This window comes from Macaca fascicularis, chromosome 4 (genome assembly GCF_037993035.2).
Source record: "Macaca fascicularis isolate 582-1 chromosome 4, T2T-MFA8v1.1".
Classification (NCBI taxonomy): Eukaryota; Metazoa; Chordata; class Mammalia; order Primates; family Cercopithecidae; genus Macaca; species Macaca fascicularis.
This window is the reverse complement of record NC_088378.1, coordinates 77566163-77591887: the sequence shown is the minus strand read 5'-3', so window position 1 is coordinate 77591887 and position 25725 is coordinate 77566163. Positions and strand designations below refer to the sequence as shown.

General features: G+C 36.1%; 1 long non-coding RNA gene across 11 annotated transcripts in view; it reads left to right on the top strand.

Moving 5' to 3' along the window:
- The window catches only part of LOC102119720 (uncharacterized), a 1100133-nt gene that overhangs the window by 407866 nt on the left and 666542 nt on the right, over positions 1 to 25725 (top strand). For all 11 annotated transcript variants that reach the window (XR_006697344.3, XR_006697342.3, XR_010586309.2 and 8 more), the window contains one exon: positions 2437 to 2554. This is a non-coding gene — a long non-coding RNA (uncharacterized lncRNA). The remainder of the gene's footprint in view (positions 1 to 2436; positions 2555 to 25725) is intronic.

Here is a 25725-nt window from a genome sequence, read left to right as displayed (position 1 = left end):
ATACATTTCAAATGCTGTCCCTATGATCTTGGCAGTGTGTTCCTGCAGTGGTAGAGGGCGTTGGGCTTCAAGCACCAAGGGCAGGTTGGGGCTTTCCAGCCACCTCTGTGAATACCATGGTATTCTTGGATAGTAGGAATCTGTCCTTCCTTTATGGGGTCATCCAAAAGTTTTATTCTGGCATTTTTTCTGAAAACTCACAGGTAATAGTCATTTTTGGAGAAATAACGGTCTTTTCTTGACAAAAGACTAAATACGTTTAGCTAGATTGACATCATTTGAGCCCTTTTCTGACCACTTACGGAGTGAAAGTGGAGAGTCAAGTCTAGAATTCAGGTCTTCTAACCTCTAGTCTGAATTTTTTTTTTTTTTTTTTTTACTGGTGTATTGAGTTCAAGGAATTTAGAAGCTGATTAAGCAGAAGGATGTGACCATGAGGTGGCAGTAGTACACAACAAGCATTACTTGGGTGGTGCTTTGGTGGTTTTGTAAATGGGGGAGGTCCCTTATTGCAGGATGACTTCCCAAAGGCACTAATTAGAGGGCCACCAATCTGAAGGAGAGGGAGGCAAAAGGAACTCCTGGGAAGAGGAGGTTTGGAGAAGGAGGCGCCAGTCTAGAGGATGTTGCTCAGCAGCATAATGGAGAGACTCTGGGTGGGAAAGCTTTTAAGGGCAGCAGAAGCTTGGGGTCTATTAAGACCCAGGGTTTACCTTATCTATGGTTAGCAGATGTTAGGTGCAGTTTAGTGGGGTTGTGCAAAGCAGGCAGGCTCTTAATGGCCAAAAATCTACTTATTTGGACTACATTTGAAACAAATGGATGGGTAAAAATGTGGATTTGTTGCCAGTGGGCTTTGGAGCTAGTGGTTCCACCCTCCTGTGAAGAAGTAAACACTGTAGGACCAATGTGCACAATCTTATATAACAACTAGACCTCACTGGTTTTGTTTGTGTAAGTGTGTTTTGTCATTATAACATACTCCATGTCTAGAGAAAATATATACATACATGCTTGTACATACACATACGTACAAATATGTGTAGAATATAGACACAAATAATGAATAGCATGTACATACCATCTAGATTTGTTAAACTTATAATTTTGTCATAATTGCTCCAAGTTTTTTAAAGGTCTACATTACTAGAGTTGAATTCCTCTATTCCCCTTCCTGGAACGATTCTCTTCCCTGCCTTCTTCAGAGGCCTTCCCATGTGTGCTTAGATTCGTATCCTAAATATGTATCATTTTAAACGGATGTATAAAATTGTTTGGGGATGATTTAAAACTTTATATAAATGATATCATACTGTACATAGCCTTCTGCACTTTGCTTACAATTTTTGAATTGATTGAAATTTATTCAGTTCATATCTGTAGATCACATTTATTTACTGTTGCTGCTAAATAATATTTTACTGTGTGAATATAAAATGATTTAAATGATTTCATATTAATGGCCATTTAATTTGTTTCCAGCTTTTCATTTTTGCAAATGATGCTGTAGAGAACATTTCTGAACACGTCTTCTTATGCAAATGCTTCTATTTGGCTAGTTCACCAAGAGATTCTGGAAGTAAATCAGCAAATAATTCCCAGATAACCTATTGGCACAGGTCTAAAGTTATATCAAAATTAGATATAATTCCTATTATTGATAAATTTATACTCTTAGTTTATGTTTTGTGTACACTTACAAATAAGAATTTTTCTACTATTTGGTAGTGTTTATCTCACCTGTCATCTTACTAAGTTTATGTGCATTTCTAAGACAGATCTGTCATTAATGTCATTGCTTGATTATTTTCTCCAATACTTGGTTTTGGTAATCCCCCAAGATGCAAAGCAGATGTGACTGTCTGAATTACAGTTTTGTCTTTAGGAAAACATTGTGTTAAAAAGCTTCCCTGAATTCCTAGTGCTGTCACTTACTCAGTTAATGATTTATTAGATACATCAGAGCAATTAGAAAAATGAGATTTTTAAAAAATGTTTTCCACTACAGCTCAAGTAATTTAAATCACTCTTCTAAGAGATGTATGTTGAGAGAAGTCGTAAGTGGCAGGCACGTGACATAGTAAGGATAATGATCAGTGTAAGCAGATAACTTCTAATGGGAAATATATATATAGCTTTGGAATTGTATTCCAAATCACTTGTTTTTCCAGCATTTATTGTATGCAACAAACACATAGAAAGTGGTTAGCTGAAACAGGTAGTTTGGAAATATTTTAACATTTTTATCTAAACAAATGACAGATTTTTTTTTTAAATGAAAAATGCTAAGTATAATAAAAGTGTATATTTATGCTCTCAGCAGCCAAATGTGCTTTTTAATGGAATTTAAATAAATGGAATTTTTATGACAAAAAAAGCAACAGTAAAAGCAGTGATTATGTTTTTCATAGTTCATTTGCCTTCTTTGCCCTGCAGACCTTGTGTGGAGGAAAATGAGATCCCGAGTGAAGTCTACAATGTCATTGACTCTGAAGAAGGACTCAGAGACCCATTGGTGTTTAATGACCCTTACTGGCCTATGCAATGGAAACTGGTATGATCTTCAGAAATAGATGGTTCTTTGGCAATGTTAAGAAATATTATTTTTGTCATGTTTTAATGCAGCAGACAGGCACTTTTATGCACTGCCTGCTTTTATCTGTTGGTTTTGCAGAGAGAGACTTAGCAAACTTTTGATGAAATATTACTGCCGTCTTATTAATGAACGCTAATCCTTTTAATTTGATTACATCCTTAGGGTTTGATTTAATCTATAAAAGACACCAGTAAAAACCCCAAGATATTTAAATTTGGTGTGTGTAAACAGACTCATTACATAGAAATGTTGTTGCCATTCAGGCTTGAAGTTTTTGTTCTTGCATAACTTAGAATATATTCTATATCACATCAATACTGAAAGAAATTGTCTTTATGGATTAAGTGGATGTTAGAACATTGCCCAACAGACTTTTTTTCATAATGCTTATTTTGTTGGACTTTTTAGTATCACATTGCCCTCTCATTTATATAAGACTGTAATAATGAAAAGGTTTGAGAAAAGCACCCTGAATTTTGAGTGCATGTAAGTTAAAAAAATGATGTACATACCATGGAAAATTTTAATAGGAAATATTTAAAATGTGAAGATAACTTGGTGATGATATTGGAGAGAAATTAAAACCTCATTATATGCATACTTAGTTCTTCATAGGTCTGCAGATTATATTGTGTTGTAAATGGTCCAGTGTTGCAAAATGAGAAAAAGGTTAGATGAATTTTATCATTTTAAGGGCCGTGATGAGATAAAACATGGGAAGCTGTTGTGGGGCTCTTTTTATGTTGATCATTGGCAGTTACCAAGCTGACTCTCTGACATGAGCTGAAAACCAATGTTGAAAAAATGTCCAGTTCCATTTTCTGTAGCTTCAACTTATCTTTAAAAAATGAAATGATTTAGAACATTTTAAGATACTTATTTGGCTAAATTTAACATTTCAAACAAATAAAAAATTCAAGCAGAAAATAATTGAGATCTGCTTCAATTTCCTGGAAGTGATATACTCAGTAACAAGTGAGTGAACTAGAGTTAATCAGGATTATGAAAGTCAAAGAGAAAAAGAGTGATATTAAGAAAAAGGACTGAGGAAAGGTAACTAGATAAGGAAGAAGGGCATGAAATAAGAAAAAAAAAAACTCTCTTTTTTTTTTCTTTACCTGGAGCAACAGCAAAAATTAAGATGAGTACTTGAAGATTACATACATGACACATTGTATTTCGTCACCTCGGAATACTTTCTTGTATTGACAATAAAATGTCAAGCCCCTCTATATTGAGGTCAAGAATTTCAGCAGACACAATAGGGAAAGGAGATGAAAGGCAAGTAATACAGGAAAGAAGAGAAGACTTGAGTAGCAAGCAGCCAATAAAGTGACAGGGATTAGAAATGGAGACAGGTCTTGGAGACCATTGAGCAATAGATCCTCTTAAAAGCAGCATAGAAGAGATCATGAAAGGGAAAAGCAGTAAAAAGAAGTTGTATGATGACTCTATATCATTTTATAGGGCAGGAGTTGATAAACCTTTCCTGTAAAAGTTCAGATAGTATATATTCAGGGTTTGTGGGCCACATAATTGCCTGTGGCATATTCTTTTGTTTCTTTATTTCAGATTTTTTAAAATGTAAAAACCATTCTTCACTTGGGGCCACATGAAAACAGTTACAGGCTGGATTTTACTCACTGGCCATAGCTTACTGACACCAGTAGGGAGTGGGAGCTATAGAGAAATGTGGAGTCAGGGAGGAAGCAGTCATTCAGATGTAGGCATTCAAGTGCTATACACGTTACACTAGTATAATTCAGAGATGAAAGTTCTGGATTATTATTATTTCCAGGTAGCACCATTCTTGAGGCATATCTACCATTATGGAAAAGATTCCTTTTAGTACCCAGGCAAGGCATGATACATAATTGCAAAGAAAGGGCTACACTTTACAACTGGATGTTGTATCTAAAACATATTCATAACAACAGACCTAAGCTGTGTTGCAGAATCCATCCTCTCACCAGAATACCAACTTTATTTCAATGAAAGACTGAGTGTTTCAGGGGGTTGTGCTGCCTTAACAGGGAAATTAGGCCTTAACAGGCCTTATTCCGATGAGCACCCTTTAAGCAGTCTCCTTCAGTTACTAGTTTCTCTCCCGGCTCTTCACAGCCAGCCTTCCTGAAATGGTCCTAAATGGTCTTTCTTATCTTCATTTTGTGCCCATCTACTCCTCAGCCAACACTTGTGGCAATCTGGTTTTGTGATGTCCTTCCACACATCTCTGCCATCCTGTCCACTCCCACACACTCTACTTAATCTCTCAATACAGCAGAGACTTTTCAGTTCTTGTCTGACTTGAATAATCAGTTATGAACTTGTAACTAATCGGATAAAACCTTTGATAATTAAAATCAGATTTCTAACATTCATTCATTCATAATATTCCTTTGTTGACATTACTAGTTTCAATTCTGGCGGTTTTGGTTCTAGACTACAAAGTAAATACAATGAACCCCATAAGAATGCAAATGGCCATGATTCCTCTCCCAAAGCTCTTTGATTGTGCCTCTCCAGCATTCCTTCCTGACCAATTCCATCTTGTATTCCAAAATTGACTCTGGCACTACATCCTAAGAGAAGATTTTTTTAACCTACTACCAAAGTGAATTAGGCCACTTTTCCTCTGCATTCCCATGACACAGTTGTGCCCTCGCTGCCATTTGAATGAGTAAACACATGAATTAATCAATGGGTTAATGTTTAGCAATTTGTGGGAGCACTCAACTTGGGGATAATATGCTTAAGGACAGGGATTGTGCTTTACTCCTTGTCCGTCTTGCAACCCATGCCAAGAAACCTGGCATTTTTTAAATACCATATTAGTATTTGTTTAATGAGAAAATTTTAGAATGCATGTATAAATGTAGCTACTCATTTTTCTTCACTTTTCTATTGTAAAGTCCAAAAATGTGTTTAGTCCTTACTTGCTACAAGCCTGTATTCTAATAAATATTGCTCTCACTTGGAAAATAAGCTCCTATCTCTTTATCAATAATTTTAAGGGCAAAAAATAAAAATAAAAGAATTCTATAATAAGAAGCCCCAGGTAGAATGGCTTGAGTAGGATGAGGCTTATTCTTTCACATCAGTAGAAGAGTTGGTCCACAGCCAGTACGAAGTCTCACAGATCAAGACCAGAGGCTCTTTCTGCCGTCTCTTCCACGTGGCTCACCACCTATTCTGCACGCCACCTGGTGGGAGGACGCAAAAAGAAAGGAGGTGTATAGCATGGCCATTCCCTTGAAGACACATCCAGAAAGTTGTACGTATGTGCTAAGATCAAATGTGGAGGTTATCTTTCTAGAAGAAGGAAGAATAGCTATAAGGAGACAACAGTCTCTTCCAAACACTAATTTAAAACCAAAACATTTTAAGCAAAATGTAAAAAATTATCTGAATTTTCTAATTAGTGTTTGAGATATAGTATCAACAAAAGAAAAATACTATTATAAAATAAAGGAATTTATGAAGCTACAGAACAAATTTTGAGATTTCAGTCTTTTATGAACATAATTAAAACAATTGTTCAATAGAGTAGAAACTCATTTTATTTGCCATTATTTGTCAAAATTTACCACAGTAAATGCCAGAGACTCAATGTCCTTAAGTTTGCACAGAGTATTATTTTTACAGGCTAATTTCATCATTTCTATAAAATATCAGAAACGAAGGCATCTAAAACTATAAAATTACTTTTCTATCCGATTCCACCATTATTATTATTTTCAATGAAAAATAATTTTATTATTATAAAACTACCTGCAGATGGCCATGGTATTCTTTTGTTAAACACTTGCAGAATTCTGATAAATGTAAGATATAACTTATTACATTTTTGTCCTTGTATATTTTTCAGAGCATATTTCTTGAGAAATTCTAATAAGACGTTTAAATATCATTGTAGTTCTAAAGACTTGTATACAAATTTAATGTGCTTCTGCCTAAAATTATGCTAAAAAGTAGATCTTTGAGAATAATTTGAAGAAAATTTTGACTTAATGTTATATTTTCTGAAGTACAATATTCTAATGACAAAGATTTTTAAGACCTTGTACTAGATTTTTGTGAACACAGTAAGCTATTATATCATGATGTCTGGAATACATGGCCTAGGACAGGAAGTAAAAGCTAGAAAAGAGATTACTTTTTATTAGATTAGGTAGGCAGAAATAACAGAACCAATTTTAACAGTTGCTCAAAGCTCCAAAGATGTGAATGAGAAAAGTTACAGGAATATAGATTTTTAAGAAAGTGTGTTTTCTGCTTTAATTTTTGATTCAGAAATTAATTTTGGCAAAAAGCAGTGTTGAATCTGCACATGCTTTATTTTACCTGTAAAACAATAGGGCCGAGTTGACAATGTAAATCATCGAAGGTGTCAGGACCCTTCCACTCTTGGAGATCAGTGTTTGTGAGCCAGGACTGTGTGGACTCTCACAGCAGATTCCACAGGGCCCGGGTAGGGACAATGGAGAGACAAATTCAGCCTGTGAGTTTAACAAAAAAAGGAAATGTTTAATTTTTTTTAAGTGGACTTTAATTTTTGGAGAAGTTTTAGGTTCATAGCTAAATTGAGTGGAAGGTGCAGAGATTTCCCACATACGCTTCCCAGAACACATGGATAGCTACCGCCACCTCCGGCCCCTTATCAGCATCCTCTACCAGAGTGGTACTTTTGTTACAAACTATAAACTTACATTGATGTTTGATCACTTTAATATGGCCTTTTAGGTTAAAAATGTTAAAATTAAAATAAATGTTGCTATGACCTGGTATACTAGAAAAAATGTATGCTTTAGGGTTATTTGAGTGTAAATTCAAATCCTGGGTCTGTAACTCCAGACTATGCCATCATTAATATTTTAATCTTTCTAAAAATCTATGAAGTAAGTATTATGAAAGTTACTTCACAGGATTGTTCTTAGAATTAGGTGAGATTGTGGAGACAAAGCACCTGTCACCCTGTGTTTGACATGTGGTAAGCATTCAGTGTATAACTTGATAGCTAGACAAATTTTGTTCCTACCTATTATGTTTTAAGCTTTTATTACATGGAAAATAAACTAGGCTGACTTCTTCTTTCTCAATAACATTAGATGACTAAAACAGTACTAGTACAGGCTATTAATAATTCTTTGTTGTAATATAATGGGAATCATGTCTATGTCACTTGTCTCCAAAGAAGGGCTTACCCCATGACACAAACAGATCCATTGGTATGTGGGGAAACACGTGAGAATTTCCATTTATATTCTTTTATCTTTTAAAATTTAAAATTTTGAATCTATTAAAATTATAGTATATCCGAATATGTTTCATTTATAAATAAGTAAATATACACACATCATGGGTGTATGTATAAACTTTTATGAAGACTCATGAACAAAATGTTTGAGGCAATAGGTATACTCAGTAAGCATTCATAAAGTAGATGTCACAGTGTTTTTATTGGGTGTCTGCTACATGAATAGGACTAGGTATTGAATCTTTAAAGGCAAATCAGATATGGATATGGATTTTTACTTTGAAAAGCTTAAAGTCTAAAAGCGATAATAGCGCATACTAATAAGAAACTGTATTACTAGGCAGAAAGCCATTCTATTAAGAATACACAATTAAACAATCATTTTTAGCTTGTGGGAGGCAATTTTTGAACTAAGACTAAATGTGGAAACACTGCAAACAGAAGCATGGCAATGAAAAAAATATTTTTGTCCAGAGGAAAGTGTCTTGAATGCTTGACTGACAAGTCCAAACTTCATTCTATATGAAGAGATTTTTTTTTTTTTTTTTTTTTGAGACAGGGTCTTGTTCTGTCACCCAGGCTGGAGTGCAGTAGCATAATCATGGCTCACTGCAGCCCCGACCTCTTGGGCTCAAGCAGTCCTCCCACTTTAGCTTTCCGTATGTCACCACAACCATCTTATTTCTTTATTTTTTGAAGAGATAGAATCTCACTATGTTGCTTAGGCTACCAATAGATTTTTTCAAGAATTTTAAGCAGAAAATTTGAGTTATGTTTGAATACCATTAATTTATTATTTTGTCCATTCATTTATGAAACCCTCATTTGTCGAGTACTATGGTCATGCCCAATGCTAAGTATGCAAAATACAAATATACATTGCATGCTGTTGATTTTCTCAAAACACTCATAATCTAGTGCAATAGTCATGTAAACATACTTCATTTCATGAATGTACCACAGAATTATTTATTAATAAAAAAAAAGTGATGGTGACAATGCAGGGAATACTTATTCTGCCCAGATGTGCTGGAAGGGCTTCACTGAATCAAGAGAGAAGTCAGGAAACATAACAGTCCAAGATAGAAATTTAATTATGCTGCAGCGTTTTTGTGTGGCTGGAGGCTAGAAGAACAGTGATGGAGAAAAGGCTAGACAGTTCAGTTGAGCTCAGTTCCGTGGGACCATGTATCCCCAAATAAGGCATTTACCCTTTGTCTTATAGCTCATGCAGATTAGAGGTTTTTAAGAGGGATGTGATGCAATCACTTTTGTTATGTAGAAAGATGATTCAGGTAATAGGTTGAGGAAAGGAAAAAGGGGACAAAGATGGGAAGCAACAGAGAACAGACACAACACAATTATAGTTCAGGAAGATGAAGAAATTGGGACCTAAGTAAGTACAGTAAGGATAAAGACAAAAATATAATATTAAATCATATTTGGGAGGAAGAGTCTTAGCTAAATCTGGATACAGGTGTTTAGGGAAAAGGACATATTCAGAATGATTTGAGATGATTTGGTTTGGTGATATGGAGGGTGATGTTGTCAGTTGGCTAGGGATGTCTTAACAGGATACTAGAGACAGAGTTGCTTAAAAAAACAGAAATTTATTTCCTTCAAGTCTGGAGCCTGAATGTCCAAGATCAAGGTGCTGGCAGGGTTGGTTTCTCCTGAGCCTCTCCCTGGCTTGCAGAAGACTGCCTTCACACTGTGTCCTCACATGGCCACTCCCCTGTGTGCACAAAGCTCTGGTATCTCTTCCTCTTCCTATAAGGGCACCCATCGTATTGGATTACAGCTCCACCTTTATGACCTCATTTAATCTTGGTCCTCTCTTCAAAAGTAATTGAAGGGCCTTTAAGAGCCCTGTCTTCAGATATAATCACACTGAGTGTTAGGGCTTCAACATGCAAATTCTGGGGGAATATAGTTCCAAACAGTGATGAAGTATCTTAAAAATGAGGGAAAGTTTAGTGACGTGGTAGAGTTAATTAACTATATGTTTGACAGAACAACCAATATTTCTGTGAAATAAGTGAAATTAAGAGGAAAGAAAGATACTTAAACATTTCATAATTAGAATGGAAAGTAGTATCATTACCCATGTTTTGAGACAATGAGACTTGCAGATAACAGAGAGAAACTTAGAAATAAGGAAAATAATGTTGTAATGTGGGCATTGTGTTATAAACACAGATTTGTAATATAACAGATATAACATAAATTCACAATTCTGTTACAAATATGTCACTACAACATGCTGCCCACAATGTAACTCATTATCTTCCATATTTTAAGTACCTACCTGTTATATTAAAGCCTGTGAATCTCATACCTAATAAATATGTAACTATAACATTAATTAGAAGGTGTGCATGTATGTATATACATGTATACACACAAGCACATATATATGTGTGTCTGTGTGTATTTATTTGTATATCTAGAGCTACATTAGTAAATGTATAGATGATTATTGAATAAGATTGCCCAGGCATATGTATTTTGTAAAAGAGAGGAGGAGCAACAGTATATAAAAGCCAAATAGACTATATTGATATGAAAGCAGTGTGTAGGTTGAAATGTGAGAGAGGAAAATATGTGGACATGTGTCTGGAGGCTATTGCAGAAATTCTGTAATGAAAGCTGAATATAGGCACTATCATGGTTCATGGAAAAAGGGGAGAATAGGACAGACTTATTCACATAATAAGTATTTACTGAGTGACTAGTGGAGGCTAGGCTATGTGCTAGACCCTGGAGACTCAGCCGAAAACAAGATGTCCCTACCCTCATAAAACTGATATCCTAGTGAGAAATAATATAATTAAACCAACAATTAACGATAAAAATAACTTCTACAACCAAGTGGTTGACAGCAAAAAGAACAGAAGCTCTTAAACTAGTGTTGGGGGTATAGGAAAGTTCCTCCCCCACCCCAGGGGAAATGGCATCTAGATTGAGATTCAAAATAAACATAACTTACCTTGACAAAGGAGTTTACAAGATAGGAGGAGTGGGTGGTTTAGTAAGGAAGACACTATATAAAGGACCAAAAAATTGCAAAGACTGTGGGGCATTGCAGAACTAAAAGGCTTGTGAATATGGTCAAAGTGGCTGCCAGGGAAAGAGGAGTCTGAAAAGTTGAGACAGAAGGAATATACACAGAGAAAGAAAAACTACGAGAGTATGTCATTGGAGAATCCGACATAAAATGTCATTGACTATGGGCAATCCTTCTGATAACATTGCTGCATTAAAAACAAAACAAAACAAAACAAAACAGTAACAAAGATGCTGTTGTTCTTAATGAGAACAGTTCCAGAAGTTAGGGATAGAAGCTACTGTGCAGTGGACTGATAAATAAGTGGATATTGAGGAAGTAGGGGCTTTGAATAGGGACCTATTATAGAAGCCTAATTAATCCATTTATTGTTGACTTACTGAGAACATTATAGATAGATTTCAGAGTTCAGGATACCTAGAAATTTGAGCACTGGTGATGCTACAGTACAAACAATGGAAACCAAAAGATAGTGTAATTATATCTTCGAGATGTTGAGATACAATTATGAACAGCCTGGAATTCTATTCCAAGGAAAAAGTATCTTTTAGGAATGAAGGTGACATGAATTTATTTTCAATCAAAGAAAAACTGAAAGCCCTCATGATCAGCAGATTTATACTGCAGGAAATACCAAAGATTCATGCTACAAGAAATACCAAAAGAAATTATTGTGGATGAAAAATTTTAAAGTTATGTGAAGCACAGGATGAGACTATATTTTTCTAGAGAGGATTTACCTTTGCTTCTGTCAGGCAGCCAGAGAAACTAGCAATCTGGGATCACCTTAACCCAAGCTCAAGGATCAAGATGATTCAAAGCTGGGCATCAGTCCCTGAGAGAGCAAGCTACTTGTAATTCACCCTGACTCCTATCAAAAGAGCTGCTCATCTCCTTAGACTTTCAGCCAAATTTTCAGGAACCGCAGATGTCCCTAAGGAAAAAGTAGGCTCAATTGCCAAGCTTACTTGTCTAGGTTTCAGCTTCTCCCAGATCTTGGCCTTCAGAGCTCTCCAATGCATTCAAGTATTTGAATATTTATCCAGTTTTTTTAGTGTCTTTAGCAGGAGTGTTAGTAGGAATTATTTAATCTACCATTACCAGAAATAGAAGTCTGAAGTTTGTGCTATGTAAATAACCAAGTAACCAAACTTCAAAATGTAAATTGCTTTAACACAGTCACATAAAACAAGTAGGACCATCACACTGACGTTGTCCTTGGATATGTGCTTTTGCCAAAAGTACACCAATATATAGTCTGAATGGGGAGCCATTTATTTCAAGAGTGAAGCAAAATCCAGCCTTGCCTAATGGTCAGAATTTCCTTCTATTGGATTCTCAACTTCTGTGTAAGGTATTGTCTTGTAAAGACAACAGAAAAAGAACACATACTGAAGAGAGTCCACGTGCATACATTGTAACATCAACATTTTTATCAGTTCCATATGGTAAGCTGCCACCAAGAAGGGAAACATTTGTATTGATTTTTTTTTCTGATTAAAAAAGTAAATATTTAGACAATAGAGAAAAATATAAAGAGTAAAAATATTCCCTATGATCTTACCACTTGTATATAATTACTACGAACATTTTGTTACATATTGTTCCATTCCTGAATTATATGTTACATCTATACTATACATTATATTTAGTAAACATGTTTAAAGTTTTCAAATAAAAATTTAACCATACTGCAGATACTCTTTCCTACCTGTTCTTTTTTTTTTTTTTTCTTAATACCTTGGTGATTTTTCTATCTTAGTTAATTTGTATTAACTCATTTCTTTTAATAATTTTAATAATTGTTTAGTATTCTTTATTTGAAAAATTATTTATTGATGGTATTCATGTAGTTACTATGTCCTTTGATTTTCTCTCAACACGTGTTCCTCAACATACTCTCTTCTCCAATTCCTGCTGGTGGAATTTGGAGATATCAAAACAGTGCAAAGGTGCAGTCGCCAGTAGGAATGGACAAAAGAGGGACATTGTGACAATTCACGTGTGAGAGAAAGTCACAGTTCTACCTAGGCTTTATTTATTTTTTCTTTCCTTTTGGATTTATTGAAGTGTTCTAAAGTTGGCTGGGATATTGTAAATCCCACATTCCTTCTTTACTCACCCAGCTTCTCTTATTGAAGAACACCACAGTAAAATACAAGCTTCATACAAATTGTGCATCAGATGAAGTAAAAGATAAACAATGGGCCGCCCTTCTGGGAGACACTCTCCTCTAGGAGCTGTCTTTGCTTTATGTCCTACTGTGTAGACCTTGGGGATTTTCTGAGTTCCGTTGGGGAAACCTAACTACTCAGTTTGTGAGTTCTCCTCCTTTGCTAATGTTGAATAACAGGCCAGTCAACACCAATCAGTTTTTCTTTTAATCTAAGTCATTCTCCTTCACAACTTCCAGAAAAGAAAAATTAATGTTTCTTGACCATTGATAGCTTCTGTATTTTAGCAATGCCAAGTATTTTTTAAAAGTTGTTTTTGTATTTTTTCACTTTTAAATTTGCTTTTTTATTTTTTCATTATGTCAGTGATATTTTATAGGGAATATGTAGACTCAATCATTATTGAAATGGAATGTTGACCCTTTAAGGTTTAATGGGAGAAAGAAGATGAAAATATTTAATGTCCTTGTTAAACATGGGCTGACATCATGGGATGTTGCTGATGGAGGTGTTTCACATTTTAGTCATGCCAAAGAAACACCAAACTCCTGGGTTAGTGTAAGGACTGGAACACTAGACAGAGATGTAAATGTGTATAAAGAAAAGGTCATAATATTTTGGAAACATGCTCTCTTGACTTCGCTTGGTGTAGAACAGACTCAGTAATTGAATTACCCTGTGGATAGAATTGTGATGTTGTAATAAGGTCTTTTGCTCTTTTAGATACTAACGATTTATTGATGTTTTCAAAAGAAGCTTTTTTTAACTGTCTTCTTGGATAAAACAAATGTTATAATCAATTTTTTTAAGAACTTGACTTTCTGATTTTGTTACCTTAAAAGTTCTTTCTCTGTGTTTGGATAGAATTTCAGTTGCTGCTGGCTGGCAGCCATTCTTGAAGGAGAGAAGAGAGTTGTGCTGGCAGCCAAATGAATTTGTCCTACATGTCCTCTCTAGCAGGACATGTGGGGTGTCATGTGGGGTCAACTTCTAGTCCCAAGTTTAATATCATTTTATGAATTCCTTGGTACACATATTCTGATTCTTCCGTGTGATTGTATGGAACTGCTTCATAGATCTTTGGTTATGTGGACATTTGTATATCTACCATTTTTCTATGCCCAAACAGATTCTGGATGAATCTGTTTTAATAAAACTATCTGGCATCACCAATTAAATGATTTTCCTGATGCCAGGGTCAGTGATTGTTCGAGCTCAGTAGAAGCTGTGGTGCCTTTCCTAGGTCCCCCTTCCTGGGTTGCTGCACTTATCCCTCAGCTGCTGGCAATGCTGTTTGCAAATGTATTAGAGCTCCCATCCACCCACCTCCTAACTCCTCATCTCTCCGTCCACTGCGCCCTAAAAATTGCGCTTAGCTATTAGGAGCAAACTAGCCAAGGAGGCTGTGACACTTTTTTCCTCCTTCAGGAATGATATGTAAACAATGCCTGGAATATACAGGGATATAGAAGTCTAGCTTTCTTGCCTCAAAAGGAAACAACACTCCAGTGAGATTTATATTTCAGACTCCCTACAATACAAATGGATCATTCCAAGACTACACTTTACCCGAGAGCACATTCTTGATCACCTCTTTCTTCTTCCCTATCCTGCTTCATGCTCACTCTTAGAGGTACTCCTGAAAACATCTTCCTCAATAAAGCACTAAAAACCCTGGATCAGGCTTTGTTTCTAGGGAAACTGGCTTAAAATTCTACCAAAAGTGGTCTCAGAAAGCAAAACTCAAGAATGGCATCCTGAAGTTAGAAACTTGAAAGCTGGCTTATACCAATGAACTATCACTGGTGGTAGCTTCTGCCATGCAGCCACAGTGCAATTGCTAAGGTTATCACTGAGGTCAACTTGGATGGGATATGGGCGAAGAAGATGCACTGGTTTGTGCAAAATCTCTGGTGTTGGAGAGGTACAAGAGAAATACAAATTTTAAGGACTGTAAAATTCAGAGGCTATTTCTGAATGCCATTGATGTTTCAAAGAGATGAAATAACAGGCTCAGGGCAATCAATCACCAATTTAAAACCAAGTATGAGAGTCAGAGGGCCTCTTTGGCAGCTTGTAAAGAGACCTTCAGTTCCTACAGCTGGAGGGCAGATGAACTGAAGACCAGGCATAGGACTTAATTATAAAAGTCACAGAACCAAAGAGAAAGCATAATTCCCAGCCATGAAAAGTAAAGAGAGGGGCACTGAAACTTGGGATAGGGTTATCCGGGTATATATAGAGTAAATCTTCACTTAATGTTATTGATTTTTTTTGAAATGGTGATTTTGAATAAAACAACACATAATGAAACAAATTTTACCATAGACTAATTTATATAAACAAGAGTTAAGTTCCTAGGGAGTATTTCTGGTCAAAAAAAATCACCAAACTTCTAAATAAAGACCCCAAACACTCCTAATATTAAACACTGATATAAGTGTGAGCAGTACATACACTTAAGAAAGATTAATAAAAACACATAAGATAATTCTTTACCCATTTTTTTGGTGAATCAGTGAGTGATGGTGGTCATGGTGGTGGTGGGTTAAATGAAGGTATAAATGTTTGCAAAGCAAAAATTTGAGGAGCACTTCCTGCCAGCACACAGTTCAAATGCAAATAAATATTGTAGGCTCAATGGGCACTTTCTCCCTGCATCATTTATTGTTGTGTATTTGTGTGATTATCATAGACTTGAAGAATTTTTATTTGATAGTGATTTGTGTTCCATTCATTCATTTATTTTCCAACCCACTTGTTTCAGTTCAGCGTCAAGGGTATTAGGAGCCTATGATGGCAGCTGAGGGCAGAGGTAAGAACCAGCCCTGGACAGGGCTCCATCCCATCATTGCAGGGCATACTCACACATACACCCATATACCCATGCACACTCAGAATGGGACAATGTGGACATTACACTTCACCTCATGTGTACATCTTTGGGATGTTGGAGGAAATTGGAGTATCTAAAGGAAACCCATGCAGACATGGAGACAGAAACTACACAAACAGTGGCTCTGGCCAGAATCTATTGCTTTTCTTATCAGTGTTACAATAAAATGACATCAAATGAAACAATGTTATTTGAGGATCTACTGTACTTGTAATCGTTGGACTCCCAGATTCCCCTGGAACTTCTTGGCTTTTACAGTGGTCCCCCTTGTTGAAAGATAATACCTCTGCCACCTCTTGGTTGAAGACTGAGAAAACTCACATGAGGCAGGCAGATGCTTTACAGGATGATACTAAGTCCTTCTGGATCTGCCTCCTTCTCCCTTCTTGGCCACATAAACAGCAACTAGGATCACTATCTTAGCCTAACACAGTTGACAAAATGTGGAGCTTCCTAAAGGAGGGGATAAATTATATGCTAAGAGTTGCAAGAATAGCTAACAAGTACAGCAGTAACTAAGAAAGCATTCTTGAGAGTGGATTCTGAAGGTGTTGGATTAGGATTGTGGGGTAGAATATAAAGTTAAATAAGGGAGAGTGTGCTAATATGAGGGGACCCTCCTGTGATACAGAACTTAACAACCAAAAGTAGTTCTAAGACACCCCTTGGAAGTATCTTGGAAGCTTGAAAAACAATGGCTTACATTTAATGTAGTAGAGATGCCAGATTTCTGTGACAGACTGGTGGAAATTACCAAACGCTAAGAAAAGGGGTCATTATAGAAGGATTTATTGTATAAATCTTGAAGACCTACTTGCTGATTTTCTTTCTTAGAAGAGTCTAGTGTATAATACATTTATGAAGGAGGCATCATCATTATTTAGAGCTCATATTGGCTATACTTTGTAGGCTGGAACTAGATAGAAAAAACATTGTACAGAATTGGATACCATTCTAAGGTACTCTCCAGCTCTCATGTATTTCAGGGATTGCTTCAGCTGCAGAGAGCTGCCTCTCTCATGGTCACTCCCTTTACTGGTCAATGCAAGTATAAGTGCCTGGTTACTGGTACAATGCAAGCTAATTCTGCAGGGCCTTTTTAGCTATCTACAGAGATATTTATCTGGAAATCCATATGGAATCGGTCAAGACTGAATTAGAGCTTGAATTATTCTCCCTAATCCTTCTTCCTTCTTCTCCCTTCTACAAGTATTGCTCTCAAGAGGACTCCTTAATAAATGCCCTGTGTTCTAAATTCCATAACTGAGCCTACTTAGGGGAACCTAACCTGTGGCAGGCCTCAAGGAGATTTCCTGTGATCAGGTGACAGAGGGCTATAAAACTTGAGCCTGGTTCACAGATAAGCTGGCTTGGTACCATGGTATGGTCCTAAGATAAATAGCTGATGCATTACACTTCCATTCAGGTGTAGCTTTGAAACAAAATGATGAAGGAAGGAAACTAACCAATGGGAAGAGTTTTAAAGTATTAACTTGTGTAAAGAAAGAAATGGTTTGAGATAACATTTATGGCTTTATCGATAGTAACAAATAATCTAGCCTTTAGTCAAGGGATCTGGAAGGAGCAATATTGTGAGATCAGGGTCCAAGAGGTTTAAGAGGAGACATGTATGTGGATCTATGGATGTGGAAAGGAAGCATGAAGCTCTTCTCATTGCATGCTAGAGCAGATTCATTGTAGAAGAGGTGCTAAATAACCAAATACACAGGATGACTTGGCTGGTTGTTTTTAGCTCCTGCCCTTGACTATGACAATAATGGCACCATGGGTGTATGAATGGAGAAGCCATGGGACAGATATGGACTCTATGTATATGCCTAAGAATATGGGCTCTATCTTACCAAGGCATATGTAACCAGTCACTGCTGCTGAATGTTCAACTTGTCAGCAACAGAAACTAATGCTAAGTGTCCTGTATGAGAGTATTCCCCAAAGAGCTCGATCAGCCACTTGGTGCAAGTTTGATTTCGTAGGACCCTTTCCATTTTGAAAAGGGTAGAATTTTTCCTAACCAGGATTAACACATATGGGTTCACTTTTCTTTCCTGTAGGACTTTGACCAATATAATTTTTCATGGACTTGTGGAGTGCTTGATTTGCTGATGTGATATTCTGCATAATAACATCTCAGGCCAGAACAATCTTTTTTTGGCAAAGGAGATAGAGAAGTGGGTACATGACTATGGGGACTGCCTTAGTCTACTTTGTATTGCTATAACATAATACCTAAGGCTGGATAGTTTATAAAGAAAAGAGGTTTATTTGACTCACGGTTCTAGGTTGTACATGAAACATGGCTTTTGTGCTGCATCAAAACATGTTGCAGAAGGTCAAAAAAGGATATGCACATGTGAAGAAGGACCGAACATTGATAAATGTTACTACCTCAAACTGTTTTCCTCTTACACAAGTTAATAACTAGGAGCTCTTCTCAAAGCTCTGCCTATTAGTTGATATCCTTCCTTCACTATTGTTCTTAAGGCCACACCTGAGTAGAAGTGTAATGCATCAGCTATTCATCTTAGAGTTGTACCACCATGCCAAGCTTTATAATTTTCTTTATAATAACCCACTCTGATGGGAACTAATCCAGTCCCATGAGACCTAATTCCATCTTGCCAGAATCTGAACTGGCTCACTACCATGAGAACAACACCAGTCCTTTCATGAGGGACATACCTTCATGACCTAAACACCTGCAGCTAGTCCCAACCCCAGCACATTGGGGATGCAATTTTAACATGAGTTTTGGTGAGGACAAACAAACTGCATGCAAACCATAGCAGGGCCTATAGGTCCCATCACCTATGGCATCTAGTGCTATCCTTGTAGAATGCTTAATTGGCCTTTAAAAGATGCAGATTAGGCACCAGTTTGGACATGACACCTTGAAAAGATGGGCATTATTCTTTAGAATGTAGTATATTCTTACACCAATATCCAATGGTGCTATATCAGCAAAAGGTATAATACATAGTGTTATAGACTGAATTGTGTATTCCCCCCATTTATATATTGAAGCCCTAATCCCTAATATGATGATATTTGCATATATGGCTTTTGCTTAGGTAAGTAAGGTTGCACAAGGCTATAATCCAATATAATAGTGTCCTTATAAGAAGAGGAAGAGATACCAATGATGCATACACTCAAAGGAGAGGCCATGTGAGTATATGGAAAGAAAATGGCCATCTGCAAATCAAAGAAAGAGGTCTCAGGAGAAACCAATCCTGCCAGCATCTTGATCTTGTACTTTTCTCCCTCAGAACTGTGAGAAAATAAATAAATTTGTTAGTTAAGCCAGCTAGTCTGCGGTATTTTGTTATGGCAGCCCCAGCAAACTAATAATATATGCGGGTTTGGGAGCAAAGTGGTGAATGTGGGAGTGGCTCCATTCACCATTACTTTCCAGAAATCACTTGAAGAATTTGTGCTTCCTGATCCTAAAACCTTAAGCCCTGTGAGTCTAGACTTCTGTGTTTTTAGAGTGGGTTTCTTCCAACTGTGGATTAAGCTGTACACTAAGATTCCTACTACTGTACTTACAATGTAAAGGTACAGATGCCACTCAGTAGCATTAGGCAGTGTGTGCCAGTACACCATCAAACACAATATAAGAATAATCGACCCTTTCCTTCTTTGGGAGTTAGAAAAGCTAGGGAGGAGGTAAGAACTTGCTTGACACTCAGCTGATCCACTGGGCAGGGTAGGGAAATGTCTCTGGATCTTCCTATGCTTGTTTGTACCTGTGAATGGTACAGCAACCGTGACCTTCCTAGTAAGGGCATCAGAATAGGAGCTCAATCCTAAGGAATAGGGCTCTGCGTTACACCCTGAGGTAAGCTACCTTAGCCAGTGGACTTGCTAGAGAGAAAGAGGAACATATGTTGGGTGATGGAAGGAGATGATGAGTATCAGTTTTTGCCACAGAACCAATGCAGAAACTAGTAAGTTTCCTCAAGAATTGTAACTAGAGTAGCCTGGATAATCTGCGCTTAGATAGAGTAAACTTGATGTAAGAAACAAGTGCATTTGAGTGGATGCTATAGATGCTCTGCCCAGATCCCCTTTACTAGGCCCCTTTTATTGTTCCCTAGCTGCTGGGAGTGGGGGTACCCACAGCTCACTGCTGTCCCCTTCTCTGGAGATTTGCCCTCAGCTGAAGAAGCTGCCTCACCTAGGATGTTACACAGCTCCAACCATCCAGGGGTGGCCATTTCTAAGACTCAGTAATAAGGGGTACAACTGGCTGGCCCTCCAGCCTCAAGGAGAGGCATTTGTGTGGCGCACTTTACGCTTCAGAACCCCCCTTCCATCCATGTTGAGGAGCAGGCCAATGCTAGATTTGGCATGAGGCCACATCTTTGCTCAGTTGTTTCCTACCCTGTTTCTCTCCCCCCTTCGGAAGCTTTGCTTGAAGATCTCACTACATCATGTGCATTTAATCTATTTGCTCAGGCCCTGCTCCTAGGGAACTGGACCTAAGACAATTAGTCATAAGATAAAGTCAAGAGGACATATCAATAAGCTCAACTTGATAGAACCGCTTCTCTGAGCCCAGCACTCTGCCATCAGTGTGTGGGTGTGCAATGACATGAGGAGCAGCCTCTGCTCCCAACAAGCTCACCATGTAGCTCGGAAGTGAAAACATAGAGTGTGTACAATTTAACTTGCATCATTTGACAAGTGGTAGAATTTGAGGTCAGCAAACAGGAGTGTTTTCCTCAGGGATTTCTACAATTGAAAGTATGTATCAAAATGCTTGTTATTTAAAGGAATGTTGACTACCATAATTTGAGAATTTGTGTAAGGTTGACAGTATGTATTAAAGTGATGAAGTTTGTGAGATGTTAATTTATTGCATTCATGAGAATTTAAATCAAGTATATGTATTTCCCAAATTTAGGATTTGACTCAATGCTCACATGCTGTAAGGTGTTTATTCCAAACTGAGCTAAAGCTAGAAGCATAGTGCCCAGGTGCCGCTGTACACCCAGAGGACGGAGCACGTTTCTTTTCCCTGAGAACTGTCAGATAGAAACCATAGGTGGCAATGCAAGCTCAGCAGTAGCGTTCTCTGCTCCCTGTCTGCACCAGCCGAAAGTGTCCTTTTAAGGCGTTGCTGTTTTATTTTTCTTGTGTAAAACAGTCTGAATCTTTACAGTTTTCCCAATGTCTGAAAGTGCATAATTACTTTAATTTAGGTTTTGGGGCAAGCCATATGTGGAAATGTAAAATAGTTGAACCTACAGAAAAATATTTTATAAAGATACAAAAAGTAAATGGGGATGGAAAGGGTTTGAGTTTACCGTTGACACAAAAGTAGGACAGAAGTTTGTGGCTAGTCCACTAAGAATCTAACCTGTTTTACTAATTTTTATTTTTCTAATTCCTGTTTCCTAAAAAGACGAGACTGTGGAATTGCAAATTGATTCTTATTTAAATTTGGTTACATACCTTAATTAATCTGGTGTTTGAATATTGTGAATAAAGAGATAATTGTTAAATAAAATAGTCCTCACAAATAATTTTAAGGAGCATAAGCATTTCATATATTTCTGTTCTGTTATTCTAAGGCAACAGAGTCAGTGTACCAATATATGCATATGGATGCAAACTGATGAGTATGATTTTCGTGCCCATCATTATAAAAGTACCTTTCCTAGTTGAACTGTTAATGAAATGATGAGAAAATCTGAGGTGAACATTTAGCAGTCTATTTTCATTTTGTTTCATCAAAAAGAATCTATTTTACAATTACTATTTACTTGCAATAACCTGCAGCAAAAAATGATTTAATGTTCAATATGTGCATTAAAATGCACTTGCTTTTTTAATATGTAAAAGCTGATGGAAATTTCATTTAAGCACAATTCCTGTATCACAGATTTTAAGCAAAATGAAAGGAAGTTAGGGTACCATTTTAACATGGCTATAAAAATAATTTCTTTCAGTGGCTGGAGGGAAGGAAGGATTGGTCAAAGTAATTTTTATCTTCGATGGGATTCCCCAGTAGCCTGCTTTCTTATTTGGCTTAATGCATGCCACAATAATCATGCTATTTCTTGTGAGCATTTTTCTAGCTCACAGTAATAAGAATAATTGCATGGTGTTTATATTCTAAAGTGCCTTGTCTCACTAAGCTCTGAAGTCCTTTTTGAGTATTAATTTTCACAAGATTTCTGTGTAGCACACAAGCATGTGTATTATTATCTTGTTATTCCTCTTTTAACAACAAGGATAGTGAGGCACAGATGCAGAAAATGATACACAAGTCAGAGTCAGGATGCCAGAAACAGATTAAGAATCCTAACTTCCTGTTCAGAAGCAAGGCCATGCTTTCGACGAATTATTAAGGCACTTCATTAAATTCTGGCAATTAGTAGTTATCTTTTAAGTCCTAGTTTTTACTCCTAGAACTTTAACATTAATAGGAAAAAAGTTAATAACTTGTGGTTAGTTAATTCTGTTGCATCGTGGGTAATGCAGAGATTGTAAACAAGCAAGTTGTACATAACTATAAAATAGGAATGTTATTGACAATAATTTGACGTGTAAATGTTTAATGGCATGGAAGAAAAATTCACAATAATTAAAACAAACGAAAACAAACTTTTAAGTAATAGCCAGCCTGGAGGCTGCTTGGAACAACAAGAACAAAAAAAGAATTAGGTGTGTAATTTGAGTACAGAATCAAACCTGTTTAAATGTGTTGACCAGAATTCAAAGACATGAACATCTGAAGATAGGCCTGGAACACAACATACATGCAATATATGTTATTTTGTAATTACATGAATAATATCTTTTAAGAATTTCTACACAAATTATTTTAACATCTTTGAGGTATGATTATAACCCTGTAATTCTATATTTTTAAGAATTGTATCTTTTAGAAATTATTATCTAAAAGATAGTATCTATTTTGCTTACAAATGAAATAATTTTGATGTTGGAGATTTGCTTCAGAGTAATCTGGGGAGTGTGGAGGCTTTGTAAAACAAGATTGGCCATTATCTGATAATTGCTAAAACTGTATAGTTGATATATGGGATCATATATTCTTTACAAATACATTAAAAATGTATTTAAAATTTTCTATAATAAACATTTTAAAATATAAAAAATTATAGCCATGTATATTAGATAAGAGATTATTACAAATCTATTATAAGAAAATACATCTCATCTTGCTGGAACTATAATCTATCAAGAACATAGTCAAGAAATAAAATACACCCTACAAAAAGGGAAGAGGGCTATCAGAGGTCAATATAAACTTCATAAGATAATATCCTGTCACATATTATTACTTGAGCCATTCTAGTAAAAGATACTACTTAACTACATATGCTTAAGATAATTAATAGTTTGAGCATTCACAGACTTAGGGTCAAGTACTTGTGCTAGAATTTACTCATTTGGTAATTTATTTCAATTCCATAAAATCTCCATCTCCTCAGATATAAAATAAGTATGATAATATCTACCTTACAGCGTTTTAATGATGTTTGCATGTGATTAAAGTTTTGCCTGGTACTTAGTGTTATATAAATGTTAGCTAATAATTTTCAGCTTAATTATATAGATTTTAGACCCACAAAATTAAAGCCAGAGACAGCTACATGATTTTCAATGAAGAATGACACCCCTGCTGTACACCTAGGAAAATATGGTCAGGAAAAATCTACAAGAGGAAATAAGTTAATTCATAAAAGCGAGAAATATGAGTCTCCTTTAGCATAAGGACCCAAAGCCCTGCATTCCTTGCTAAAGCTTATGTGTGCCTTTGTATTAATATTACAAAACAGGACAATGAGTTGCAAAATGATCATTGAGAATTATTAACAGTCAGAGTAGTAAATCCTAGCTGTTGGAACACACAGACCTAAAATCTCAGACTCTTAACATGACAAAATATTGTTTCCCACTCATGACAATGTGGGTCAGGAGGTTCTCCTGGAAGCTCTTCATCCATACTGCTTTCTTTTGGTATGTCATACTGTGGAGTATTCTTAGAACTCTGTGATAGACCCTCTTCATTTGTTTAGTTAATAGGTGAAGGAAGAGAGGTTCCATGGAGGATTGCATGAGATATTTTAGAAGTCATGCCTGGAAGCAAAACTCATCATTTCTGCCAACATTTCATTATCCATGTCACCAGCTAGCTACAAGGGACCTGAGAGATGTAGTTTTTCTGTGTGTCCATGATGTGGGGGCCATAGACCATTGTCTGCTATAATCAGTAAAGAAGGAAGTGTCTTGTCAGTTCTAGGAAGTTTTACACACAAAAAATAGATTGAGTTGTATATCCTTATGTAACTCTGCTGGACTGTAAGCTGAGGGTGGGGGCACATCTTGATCATTTCTAACTTGCAACTAGTGCTCAATAAATAGTTTCTGGTAACTAGTAGGTTTGTTGTATAAGTTAATCCAGAAAGCCTAGTTTCTTAAAGATTCTAAATAATTTTGTATTTATGGTATTGCAGTTTGGAAGTAAGCCTGTCACATATTGAAGAGAAATAAAGTTGTAACAAACAATTCAGTGTGGTCTTAAATAATTTTACATGTTAATTGAATAATAAAATTTATAGTTACTATATTTGAAATATTAAAAACTTTTTGGACACTATTGGATCACATAGAATTTGGGCTGGAATTTATTGTCATAAAGATAATAGAAATAAACTTGGATATCTATATATCTATATATAAAAATATATAAAATTTGGATTAGATAAAATTCTAAAAAGGAAACAGTATTTACATGAAACATTTTTGTTTATTCCCCACCTCCACAAATTATTACAAAGGTATTTCATTTTCCTAAGTAATCCTTTCCCTTCTAAATCTGGAGTCATGGAATTGAAAGACAGAAAATCTCACTCTTCTTATTTTCTTTTCACCATCAAGAAAGAAATGAGGAGCATTTGATTCATTTACAGTAAATAAATACATCTTTTAAAATTGATTGGTACATGGAAGGCAGCAGAACAGATGAGTATTGCAGGAAGTACAGAAGTATTGCAGGTAACAGAATCACCTACAGATAATGACAGACCCTCGGCAGCAGCTTATTGTTTACAAGTGAGACTTTGGACGACAAATACCATAAAAATAATGTACTGTTCATGCCAAAGTCATTTACAAGTCTTATGTTTGGAGATGGGTCAGACTGCTGATGAAAACTATAGACAATGACATAATTTTGGAAGAAGACATTAGAGTGAAAGAGATGAGTAAATGTTTTTGTAAGTAACAGTGACAACAATAAAACAGTAATAAAACCATTTAAATGTAAGAATTGCATTGGAAGGTACTGAGGATGTTTTAGATTTTTTTTGCCATCTCTATCCTTGATTCTGGTGAATCTTACTTCAGATCAATACTTTTATCATCTTTCCATAATACATAATCTTTAAAAAAGAAAACCCATGAACAAAACACCAGTAAAAAATATTGCTGAAAATAAATGGCTATTCTCACTTATTTGAGATATAATAGCACCTGAACCTCAGTGAAATTTGGAAACTCATAGAAAAATATTGAGAAAGTAAATAAAAATGTATAAAGTCATGGCTAAACATAGGTGATTTTTTAGAAGGCTTTAGATTCAGAACAATTTTCTTAAAAATTCAAAATCATACTCGTCAGCGTCCTGGAGTAAAAGAGCTGAGAAAGTTGCTGCCAAAAGATTTTTGCTCATCTCAAAAC